This window comes from Typopeltis vanoorti, chromosome 3 (assembly GCF_054136105.1).
Source record: "Typopeltis vanoorti isolate ZY-2024b chromosome 3, IOZ_Tvanoo_1.0, whole genome shotgun sequence".
NCBI classification, from domain to species: domain Eukaryota; kingdom Metazoa; phylum Arthropoda; class Arachnida; order Uropygi; family Thelyphonidae; genus Typopeltis; species Typopeltis vanoorti.
Genome location: NC_143551.1, coordinates 47,509,753 through 47,523,146, shown reverse-complemented (window position 1 = coordinate 47,523,146; position 13,394 = coordinate 47,509,753). Strand labels below are relative to the sequence as shown.

The following is a 13,394-nucleotide window of genomic DNA, read 5'->3' as shown; positions in this document are numbered from 1 at the left end:
ATGTGGCCTGATCAAAGCCTTATACAAAGGAACCATAACATCCTTACTTATACAAGTCAATGTCCTCCGCATCATTCCCATTATCCGCTGTGTTGTCTTCACTATTTTAGTAACATGTCCCCGAAATTTTAAGTCCTTGTCTACAATCACTCCCAGATCTCCCATTTCCTCTTCATCTTCCAAGATATTCGCACCGATTGTGTACTTTACATCCCATCTCTGCTTCCCAAATTTCAACACCGTACACTTTGAAACCTTGAATTGACATCCCCACTTATTTACCCATTCAGACAGTGTATCCAAGTTCTCTTGCAAAGCTACAGCATCCACACTACTCCTGATAGCTCTGCCCAACTTTGCATCATCTGCAAACAACTGTACATCACCATTCAGACCTCTCCAGATATCATTTACATACAAATTAAACAGCAATGGAACCAAAACAGACCCTTGAGGTACACCACTAGTAACTTTCCTCTTCTGGGATATCGCTCCTCCATAGACAACTCGCTGATACCTATCAGTCAACCAATCTCCAATCCAGTGAACCAATCTACTGTTCAGCCCCATCAGTTCTAATTTAATTACCAGCTTGTCATGTGGCAATTTATCAAACGCCTTTGCAAAATCTAAATATACCACTGTATATGCAATACCCTTATCCAATGCATTTGTCACTTTATTATAAAAAGTAAGCAGGTTGCTAAAGCACGATTTTCCTTTAGTAAATCCATGCTGGCCACCAAAGAGTATTTTTCTGTTGTCAACCCAATTGTGAACTTTATTCCTAACTAACTTCTCTAATACCTTGACCACAACTCCAGACACACAGACTGGTCTATAATCAAAGCCTTACTTTTATCACCTCCCTTATGAATTGGAACAGTTTTACCCTCTTTCCACTCTTTTGGAACTTGACCCAGTGAGAGACTCATGTTGAAAAGATATACAAAAGCTGTTGTTAACTCTCTGGCACATTCCCTCAAGACACGTGGTAAAATAGCATCAAGTCCCACAGCCTTATTTACATCAAGTCTATTCAATTCCTCATATACCTCCTGTTCACTTACTAACAGTTCCTCCTCCTCCTCCTTTCCCACTGCTTTCAAGTTCTGCATGATGCCACATTCACAAGAATGAAATACCTTTAGAAATTTCTCACTAAATATCTCAACTATATCCTCCGCAGTGGTTATCATTCCTCCGTTTTCACCAATCAATCCCATTCTATCATAATCATTCTTTCTTCTACTGGTGACATATCGAAAAAACTCCTTAGGATTTTTTTGGCAGCTTTAGCTAACTGCTGCTCATACTGCATTTTTGCTATCCTTATCAAGCTAGTCACCTTCCTCGCCTGCTCTTTGTACTTCTCATGCAACTGGTTGTTACAAATACTCATTTTGTGTTTCTTCCATAATACCTTCTTCTTCCTTATTGCATACCTTATCTCTTGATTCATCCATTTTACACCCACTCTGTTTACTTTCTTGACCCTTGGAATACACTCTGATATTGCCTCCACCAAATAGTTCTTGAGTATGGTCCAAGCAGCATTGATATCCTTTCCATCCAGCTCCTCTTTCCAATTTATTATCGCAAGCTGTTTCCTGAGCTTTTCGTAATTACCAGTCTTATAATTCCACATATATCCCTTTCTAACAGACGTCCTCGAATGACTGGTCACCCTGCACGTGATCACTCTCACCAATTGGCAGAAGATTTGACACCCCATTTATAATAACATCATCTGATGAGATGATCAAATCCAATACTCTTGATCCTCGTGTACCCTCCGTTACGTGCTGCCTAAGGTAATTATCTTTCAAAAACTCCAAAAATTCATTTTCTTTACCCCCAGATGCAGTCTCTTGCTTCCAGTCTATATTACCATAATTAAAGTCGCCCATAATGATAACTCGTTTCTTGCTAGCTGCTAGCTAGGCCAATTTGTCTATACATTTCCTTCTCATTACCCTCCATATTACCATGTCTATAGCAACACCCAACTAAATATTTCATCCTGTTAACTTCTACCTCACACCATACGGCCTCAAAACCGTGACCACTATTTGCACCTTGCAATTCCACCTTAGATGGGCACAACTCATCTGCTACCATTAACAGTACTCCTCCTCCCTTTCTTCCCTGTCTATCTTCACGAAAAATATCCTATCCGTTCATCTCTATTCCTGTCAGGATGTCATCGTCATCAAACCACGTCTCACTTATACCAACAATTTTGGGACGAACAGACTCGAGCAAAGCAACAATTTCGTTCCCCTTATTTCGAATACTTCTAGCATTAGTGAATAAACATAATAAATCATTACTGCTTCTACAAGTCCTAAGAACATCACTCCTGCGATGTGACTCTTCAATACCTTCCCCTGTCACTTCCTCTATATTACCACCAATTCTACAACTTTCTTTACATCTAAACTCTTTCCACCCATCCCAGGCCATCTCAACTTGTGTTTGTCCGCTTACACATTCACTTCTGAATTCAATACCCGCATGTTTCATAAAGTTTCCCCCCATTTCCCTGTCCGTGTTGTACCTCCACTCTCTCATTTACTTCATTCATAATACTCACTTCCCCATTTGCAACTGAACAAATACCTCTCCCTACCTTACTTTTTTGCTCTTTCATATCACTTCGCACCACCTCAGATCTATTCATTACAGTCATTACCTCTCCTGCCAGTAACAATCTCTCCAGCAGGCTCACACCAAAACCATTTAAATGCAGCCCATCTTCTTTATACAATTCCATCCATCCCTCAAATTCCTCCCACACATTCACAAAATGCACTCCATTCTCCTCACATAACTGCTCTAACATATCATTCATAATCTTTGCCCGCCTCCTCAATTCGTAATTTTAAAACACTTATACACACCGAAATACCTATACAGTATTTAACAGATGAATGCGGTACTTTATTCAATGTTTCAGTGGTTTCTATCATAGGTTGGCCTATATTAATTGAATAATAAACATTTAATATACTACACACTGTTTAATAATATTTAATGCAGTATGTACGGTATGTAATAATATTTGGTACTCCATTTTACGAGGGTGGTCTGAAACGTTCTCAGCCTATTTAACAATGAAAAAACGAATTTATAATTTCAAAATTATTTTTATTTTTCAACATAATCTCTCGTAAGACTAATACATTTATTCCAGCGATGCTCCAGCGCCATTATCCCGTCCCTGTAGTGGTTGTCAGTAAGATCTGCAAAATACTCCTCTACAGCTGCAATCACCTCTTGATTTGAAGGAAAAGCGAGGAAGAATTTTAGTTTTGGGAAGAGACAGAAGTCAGAGGGAGCCAAATGTGGGGAATAGGGTGGATGTTCCAACAATTCATAGTGCAGATCCCTTAATTTTCCATTGCCAAAACACCTTTGTGGGCAGGTGCATTGTCCTGATGAAAGATGAATTTTTTCTTCTGCAAACCAGGCCTTCCCTCAAGAATTTTTTCGTCTAGTCTAGTTAAATAAGTCTCGGAATAATATTCCGAGGTTATTGTTTTACCATTTTCAAGATAATTAATAAACAAAATGCCTTTAACATCCCAAAACACCGATGCCATGACCTTTCCTAATGATGGAACCGAAGTTGTCTTCTTTGGCGAAAAAACCGGCTTCTGTCCATTGTTTTGACTGTTGTTTGGATTCTGGCGTGTAATGGTGAATCCAAGCCTCATCCATAGTAATAAATCAACGCAAAAAATCAGTTTTATTCTTGTTAAAACGGTCTAAGCACTGTTCAGAGGTTTTCATGCGAGTGCGTTGTTGATCTGACGTGAGCAAGCCCGTCACCCATCTTGCACAAAGCTTTTTCATTTGCCATTCTTCATGCAAAATATATCCTACACGTTCTTTTGAAATGCCTATAATCTCAGCAATTTTACTTATTTACCAATACCATATCGTTCATTTGATCAATGATTTCTGGTTTTGTTATACTCTTTGGACGTCCTTCATGTGGTTCATCTTCGAGGCTGGTACTGCCATGTTTATACATACTCGCCAGCGCATTTTCTTAATTGTCGAAAACGAAAGAGAAGAGTGGCCATAGACTTTTGTGAACTTCAAATGAATTTCTTTTGGCGTTAACCCTTCTTTTACAAAGAATTTTATAACCGCACGATACTCAATTTTATCGATTGCAAGGGATACAGACAACACTTTTGCTCCAGACAGCTGTATAAAACAAACTGCTTGATAGAATGACTTGTAATTTCCCATGGATGCTTATGACAGATGTACCGACGTACAAAAAAATCCTCTTGATAGTGTTGTCAACTATGTTCGAGAAGAGAACTTTTCAGACCACCCTAGTACAGTAAATCGTTGTTGATATGACCTAATTGATTCCTGAACTGAAGTCATAATACGAATCCTAATTTGGCTTTGTATTTAAGAATTTAGATTTTGTTCGTGCAAATACCGTTTGAACTATAAAATACTCCACCGAAATGGCCACTAAACTGAAATACCACACTTAAATAATCAAATGATAATGAAACACTTTTTTAATTATGTAAAAGCGAAAATGATGAAAAGTTACAGTGTTTTATGTTTTAGAGCATCTTAAAATAATACAAAAGTTTCTTTTGAGCATGATGGTGTTCCCCAATCACGAAAAAATCACGTAAAAATTAACAAGAAATAATTTTAGATGTCCAATAGAATATTTATTATAATTTCCATGAACATTATAAACTTAATCGACATTAGAATATCGATCCATATACATTATTAATGAGAACACCTGGTATTATTATTCCTGATACCTCCAAGGAGTCCGAAGACTCATCGCGGGAGGACACCTACAACTGTCTCTACACCTAACCTCTACTACGAATCATCTTCATCAACGCCATCTACCGCCCACCTCCAACACCACCACAACTAGTAATTTTTGTCTGTAAATTGCGTGTGTTCTGAAGGGCCGATTTGTATGTATGCGGGATGAAAAACCCGAGTTTCCGGGAGAAAAAACCCTGCTATGTTTGGTTCCAATCCGATTTGAACCAATTAATTTAATTCGGTGCCACAGGAGATGATATTCATCTTCCGAAGTCAATCATGAGTATGTTTTGTTTGTGGTAGAATTTTAAACCAAAACGAGTATGTTTATGTGTGCTGATACTGGCCAGTAGGATACCCAGTTTTCCAAAAAAAAAAAAAAATTGAAAGTACTTTTTGTTTCATTACTCAAGCAGAGTAAATGGGGATGTTTATCCATAACTGTCTAAGATATGCAAGAGATAAGAAGGGAGAAATCTATCACAGAAAGATTTGGTGCTAATGAAAGCGAACATTAGAAAATTTTGACAGGAATAAAAGAAATTCACAGGTTTCATCTGTAACACAACAGAAAAATAAAGGTGGACGAATTTTAAAAAGTCTAGTCTTCCTACATGTATTCAATCGGTTTAGATCCAGTTATCATTCAAAATAAAACTGTTCATCCATCAACAAATGAAAGATTTTACTAAATATGTTACTAATACTACTACGTGACATGTCAAATCATTTAAAGGATGTACTCCACAAATTCCTAAAATTTAATTCAGAGATGCTCTTGTTCGAAGACCATTAACTTCAGTTTAATCCACAGTGATATTTTATCAGTTTAAAAACATTCTAATCGTCGGATATTTATCAACGAGTAGTTCCTTGAAGATTATGATACAAAATAAAATAAACAGGGAATTTGTAAAGGCTCATTGCTAGTAAAATTAAAACTGCTGACAAGATGAGAAAAGTACCGTTAAAGGCGCATAACAACTAGCAACAAAGCAAAAAAAAAATTAAATATACTGTATACACGTTTAGTACATTTTAATAGCACACTACTGGGAATTCTGTCCATTTCTATTCATTTAAGAAACTAGTTGTCAGGTCGCAAAAATATACCCCATCATCTGAAAATGTTTTAAAGTTTTGTGATACTTCTAAAGGGTGGTTCATAATCCCACATACAAACTTTGAGGGGAGGTAGAGAATATAAAAATCAACCATATTCACATAGGAAATCTCACACGACAGTGAAAGCCAGCGCTCCAGGTGAGCAATTGGGGCTTCCTCATTCAAGCTTTCGACGTCATACGAAGAACATACGTCGTTTTACGAACGCTGAGATGGCAGACATGCACCTCGTTTACCATGTTATGTATCCAACTACAATTGAACTGTTCAGTTACGCCTAATAAAGTTTTTTACACTACTTACTGCCTGTGTTATTTCTGTATCTTTGTGTCCCTGCTAGTACCTTCCGGTGATGATTCCCTATGTGAATATGGTTGATTTCGATGTTATCTACCTCCCCTCAAAGTTTGTACGTGGAATTTTGAACCACCCTGTACAATAATGTATAGTATTTCAAATAGGGATCAGAACATTCATGTGATTTTAAGAACATAATATGTTTCCACAATAAGTAAGTAAAATCCTCTCTACTGGAGAACTTTGTCTTATTAGGACGTGTTTGGTGAACGACCCAGAAATTGATGAACACATTTCAAGAATGAGTAGATGTTTTTGTAGACTATTAGTAGTCGTAGAAATGAGATTTAACTTCTTCAAGCTTTTTTGTGGAGGTTGCAGAAGCTCTCGACGTGATGCAATTACATTAATTTGTTACTAGAGACATACGTCTGTACGCATATTTTCAAAAGTAAGGTGAATGAAAGGGGAATGTAAGAGTTATCGTAAGATTTAAGGTTTTGGCAAACATTGACATTCGCAAGGTTATCGTTGATCACTGACGAAAAGGAGTTTGGGGTTTACTTTATTGGTTATAGAAATTCAAAGCTTCGAATATTGTTAAAGAAACTTAAAATGCTAATATTTTCCAAGATATTCTATACTTAACGTTAATGCTCACTGATTGAAGATCAGTAATGAATAAAAGGAAGGTAAGTGAAAGGAAAGGACTATGGAATATCCCAGCAATAGGGGGAAAGGGTAAGATATCGATCATTAGAGAATGATTTTATGAGAACGGAGGTTTGTGCTGTATTCAACAGAAGACAGTGGAAATAAAAAAGGGGCAACAAACGATTCTTCAAATCTTTTCAGAGTTAGCACACACAGAACGATGCTGATAGCTAAAAATATACTGTGAACTGTGCTGCTATAAACCATAAAGATGATCGTAATTTTATAAAGTAAAAGAATTGGGGAAAAACTGAAAAGAGATGTTTTAGTACGAAGATTTAGAATAGAATGATGATCGAATTCGAATATTTGTCAGCAACAAATCGCAATTCGTCAGATTTATCTTTAACAAAACGGAGGTTTTTTTTGTGTGTGTGTGTGTGTGTGTGTGTGCGAAAGAAAAAGAATAACTTTGTTAAACAGGTACGCATTCTGGAAAATTAGACAGTTATAACGTTATATCATTAACATTCAAACTTACTTCGCTCTCTCTTTGAATCTTATATTTATATGTTTCCATCCATAATTATACTGAAACATGTAATTAGTCCAACAGGGCCAAATTATATAAGCATTACACATTTTAATTAACCATCCTAGAGCCATAAAATCTTGAATTTTTCTTCTTAATTCATTATCTTCTATAACGTGCTAAACGCTGACGTAATTTCTTCTCTAACACATACACGAACTTCGCACGTTCGTTCTCTTTCTCTCTTCTGATTATGTCCTGTAATAGAACCTGGTTGAGAGTGCAGCAAACTCATGTTCATATGATACCGAACAACGAGAAAAGATCTATTTTTGTAGGGTGAAATGAATTCAAATTACTTTTAAACAACCAATTTTATAACTATCACGATGTGATCTTGATAGTTACATCCAACTTTTCTGAACTCAATCATTAAAATTACCGATTAACTACAATTCCGAAAGCATTGTGTTTATTCACCTTTCGCAAGAAGGTTGTCATTCAACTTATATCTAATGTTATAACCTAATTTATAACCATACTTATATGATCCTTAAAAGAATTTAGTAATTTCTCCACTCACTTTACTCTCTTGCTCAATTACAAATCTTCCACCTTAGACACTCCGCATTACACTGCAGAGTTCAAACGGGTCTCATCTGCACAATGTTCCAGACGATTTAAAGAAAGAAACTACAGAAAAAACATGGTAACACTACTATTTGAAGCCTAGAGACAAAGTAGCAACAGTTATTTCTCCAGTAAGCAAGGTGGAAGTATTTCACCATCGTTCGCCAGAGCCCGGCTTGTGGAAACATGCCACACCGCAAGAAGGTGGGGATGACTTGGCTGGTAGAGGCTTTATGTTTCGCATCTACAGCCCTTTAGTGACTCACACGAGGAAGGAACCACAAAATAGAACGACGACTATTAGAAAAGACACCAAACTACTATAAAAGTGTAGCTCTAATGTTACGTAATTCAAAAATCCTGCTTGAGACAAATGGAAAATTTTAAACGGAGTATAATGGCTCCAGAGGGTTCATAATCTCTTTCAAAAGGAGCTAATTCGTCTCAAAAGTAAACACACTGAATATTTAAATGAGCAGTAAGACTTACATCCTTGGTCTATAGATGGAAAAATAGAAATTCGTCCCTCCTGGTAGACCAGGTCTATTCTTAGATTCAGTACAAATCAAACAGCAACATAATAACTAAATGAGTACTCTTAATTTAGAAAACCATACAATGATCTCAAAAAAAAATCCAAGATAAAAACAAAGAACCTATGTTAAAATATGAATACATTCACAGTGAGAGAAGATGCTAGAAGTAAGTCTTGTTGAATTAGTGTTCATTTTCTTATTGAAAAGAATGTTTAAAAATGTATAAATTTAATCAGTGCTGGACAGCTTTCAGAGGCGAACTGTAGACTGAACATAATGTAGGCGAACATTCAAAACAGAGATGAAAATATGCGTAAAAGAAGTAAACCTTGCACATTCAGTTTCAACCGAATGTGAGAATTACAAAACTATTTCGCTACCGTATGTTTCTGGTGAGATTTATACAAGTATACTTAAGAAAAACGTTAAAGAAAATTATGGAATGGAATCCTAGAAAAGAACAAGCTGGGTTTAGGCAGGATATCAGAAGGAGGTTTTCACTTTAAGACAAATAGTTATAAATCGTTAGAATACAACGAAATTCGGCAATTTAGTTTTGTAGATCTGGAAAAGGCACAAGATAAGAAAAGCTTTTCAAAATGCTACAAGTTCATGTGGTAAACGTTAATAAGAGCAATATAGTTTAAATTTCATTTTTTATAATATCAGCAGTTAGAATTGAATAAAATGCAGAAAGAGTAAATTAAAACAAGGATTATCTCTACTCTTTTTAATCATGTATATGGAGTACATTACAGAATATAATGTGGCATTAAACTTGATGTCACAATTATTATAGATGTAAATCTGGCTCTTTACTTTATGCACATAATGTGGTACTTATTAAATGCATTATAAGTCTGCTGGATTCCTTGACTAAAATAAATAATAGTTGTAATAAATTTGGAAGGAAATTATCAATAAAACGAAAATAGTAATGAAAGTAGGCAGAAACATTGGAAACAACAACTGCATTCTAAATAGAAAACTTGTAGACTAATTGAAAACCTTTCAGCGCAGTCTTTCGTGAAGAATGGAAATATATCACAGATAAATAAAGCTGATGAAAGTCAAATTATGGAATAAGAGAGAAATTAGTCAAAACGCTAAATTAGCTGTGTGCAAAACAGTTCAAACCAAATTTAACTTACGAATCTGAGAGCTGGATTAGCAGTAATACTCAATCAAAGAGTGGAAACAACTGGCAGTTCTGAGAAGCTTAGGGGAGTCAACAACAACTGGCATCAATGGCAGTAACATATTAAAATAAAGATCTTTGACAGATGTCAGGAAAAAATCCAGAGGAAGACAAGATATAGGTGGATTATTACACTAAAATGTGCCGTAAAATACAGAAATACGTGTAAGATATGATAATATTGGAATCTTACATATAATTGATTGCTTTAGAGGAAAATTAGATACGCAGTTAGTAATGATGTAACTTTTTTCATGTATTACTATCATGATATACTGTATAATCTCCTAAGGGTACATGCCAGGAATTTGATGATCATGAAAATTGTGTAAACAGGCATTAATCGTCTGAAAATAAAACAAAACAAGAAATCAATAGCTCTACAAGCAACAGTAATCCAGTAGAATATTAATCCTAATCGTGTACGAAAAATCCCATAATAGAAATCTCTAAACGTACTATATGCTATTAAAGAATGTTAATCTAGGAACACTACAGATTAATAAAAATGCATCCTTCCCTCGATAGAATCCACACCTCGATTAAACAGTGGGGCGATCTCACAGCATATGAAATTAATAAAAAAAACGAATGCTCATTGTGGGATTTTATACCACAATGAGTTCACTTTTTAGAATATTTAGGTTGCCAAAGTTATCTTGATAAAATTGCCGAAGATATCAAAGAAAAAACAATAAAGAGAACAAATTTGTTTTCTGAAAATTCTCCCAAAATTTTATGAAGTTTTAAAGTTTGTTCTTCGTATCAAAACCCGAAGAAAAAAATAAAATTCAAAACTCTCAGTCAATCATCATTATGTATTAAGATAAATGACGTGTAACAAGTGAAGCGAAGCACTTTTTTTATTAGCAAAAAGAAATGCTTCTTGTAGCACTTTTCTGAATTAAAAAATATAAAAATTAAATGATATGCAATTGGAAATACTTACCATACATAAAATGATAAAAACACAATAAAACCACTAAACGTTATTTGTCCAAAAAGACAAACCTGTCCCTTTAAAATAACTATCATAAATCAAAGAAAACATTTCAAAGCAATATCCTAAAATGCAAGATAGAATTTATCTTTTGTCATAAACATGTAAACGAATTGGATAATACGACACTGAAACCTATAATTGCTTCAAGTGTGCATTGAGTTTTAGTTTTTATTCACGAAAATGAATTCTAAGAGTCACTGTATACTACAAAATATCTTAGAATTCATTCAACGAGAAATTCAGAACTATATATCAGTGATGTACAATCTCTTTGTCATTGTTTCTTTCATTAAAATGTCAATATTCTGAATAGTACTTGAAACTACTCTAATTTTTAAAGATTTTTAAAAGGAGAAAGAGTTGCATGCGTTCAGTGAGTTGCACACTGCTGATATATAAATATTACTTACAGTCTTTCCAGAATGGCTCTTCTAAAGGCGAATATTCCAAAATCGTTGAATTTTATATCCACGGCACAACACAAACGCTTGTACAGAACAATATTTCTGTAAATAACCAGAAAATATAGTTGACAACATTGCTTAGATTTTTACCCGTTTGGTTCTGTTCGTTTTCTTGGAGATGACTCACTAATTTCTTGTCTTAGTTTTCAGAATATGGAACTATAGTTAGTCATTTTGTACACAAGTAATCACATCTGTATTAGATGACTTGCAGTATTGTTGAAAAGGTATAATTTCCCATGTTTTTTTTCCTGCGCTTCTGGAGCTTCTCTGATTACTGACATCATGGAAGAAAAGTAAACTCAGTGCTTGTCTTTCTGTTAATCTCGTTTATTTCTGGTTTTAGTTTTCAATCTGTATCATACTATGGAACTGTAGTTTAGTCTGTTTGTTTAATCACATCCAGTAATATATGAGTTGTGGTATTGTTCAAAATGTATCATTTTCCCACGGTTGGATATCTCTCAAACACTTACATATGACTAAGTGACTAGCATTCACATGATTGTGATGACACATCCTAAATTTATTCATTCCTGATGAAGGATTTTATACACTTATTGTTTTCAAGTAGATGCTTGTTTGTTTGTTTACATTTTGTGTAGCTAGGAAACTGGAATTTATTTGAAATGAATATTAGCTCTGTAATATATACTTTGTTAATTTCTATATTGCCTTTTATTTGACTGTAATATTATTAACAAATTGTCTTTATTGAATCTAACATACAGAAATTAAATAAAGTGAAAAAGACAGTATTTGTTTTTTCTTATTCTTCTGATTTAACATTTGTGCTGATGTTCAAAGTGTATGATTTGCCACTGCTGCTTACGTGTAATTCATGTGACTTTTCTCCATGTGACATTTCAAAACAAGTTAAACTATGGTTTTTACATATTTCAACTATGCAAAACTCATTTCCATTAGTCCCAATTGAATGTTGTCCTCTCAGCCCAACATTTATTTCACAGTAGGGATAATTATATATATATATATTTTAACACAATTTATATTAGATATTCTTTCCAATACAAATAAATCATTATTGATTCTAATTTCAAATGAAAATTAGATCAGAAAGAAAGAAAGAAAAAAATGTATAGGCGTTTTTGTTTTTTCCTCCAAAGTTATCAGTATCAGTTGGAGGTGACATCACTAAAAGATATCCACAAAGGATGAGCTCACTCATCTCCACTAGTCTGAGCAGACATCTTCTGGAGGAGATGAGGATGAGGGGATTGGGTGGGGGAGCAATGCAGGGAAGACAGCTGTCTACCCTTTCACTTCCACCACCTAATGTTATTTTTTTCCCATCCCAACAGTTTCAGACTTATGAGTTAGACAACTAGTCACATGGTCTAACATCAAAAACGCTGTTTTAGAATAAAATACTTAACATAATAAGGACAAATAATATAGAATACCCTTTGACCCACAGAGATAAGGGTTTCCCTGTGTATCACAAAGTAAGATAATCTCACATCATCATCATATCCAATACCATGTAGAAACATGTCCGTGAATCATCTGCACGAAAGTTTCATTTTGGAAGGAACGGTCAGGGTAAGGGTCAGATAAACAGTACTATGAGGAAAAACAAACGACTCAAGTGTCATTGCAGTTACGGCAATTCATTCATCCAGTGCAGCTATCATATTGCGTTGTGATGTTTTGTGTCCAGTAAAGTAAAATAAAATAATGGGTGAGTCACAAAAGTCATTGAAATTTTCTTTCTTCAGAAAAATAGCACGAGACAAAACTCTTCACCTAGCTCTAAAAGGATGGGAACTGATTATTATTTTAGAAGACACATACATTGTGATGTATTTATCCAGGACCACTTGGAAAAAGTTACGCAGGAAATGGTCTGATTTTCTCGGCTACTTGCAAAGAAGAGTTGACTACAAAACGGACCTCGGTGTGTTATATTCTGAAATGCCAAGATGGCGAATTAATGCTCAATGATTCAGGAGCTGGTGGATGTAAAGTTTTCTTTATTAGTTGTGAAGAAGCTGAGAGATTTTCATCAAAAATGTACGACATTTATAATCATTTATTATTTTTGAAAACTGAATTACCAACAATTCGTATCATGAGGAAAATTATCGCTGATCATCTAAATTCATCA

General features: G+C 34.8%; 1 protein-coding gene across 1 annotated transcript in view; it reads right to left on the bottom strand.

The window, feature by feature from the left end:
• Positions 1 to 13,394, bottom strand: part of LOC150108104 (3'-5' RNA nuclease TATDN2-like) — a 37,364-nt gene that overhangs the window by 14,065 nt on the left and 9,905 nt on the right. The window lies entirely within an intron of this gene.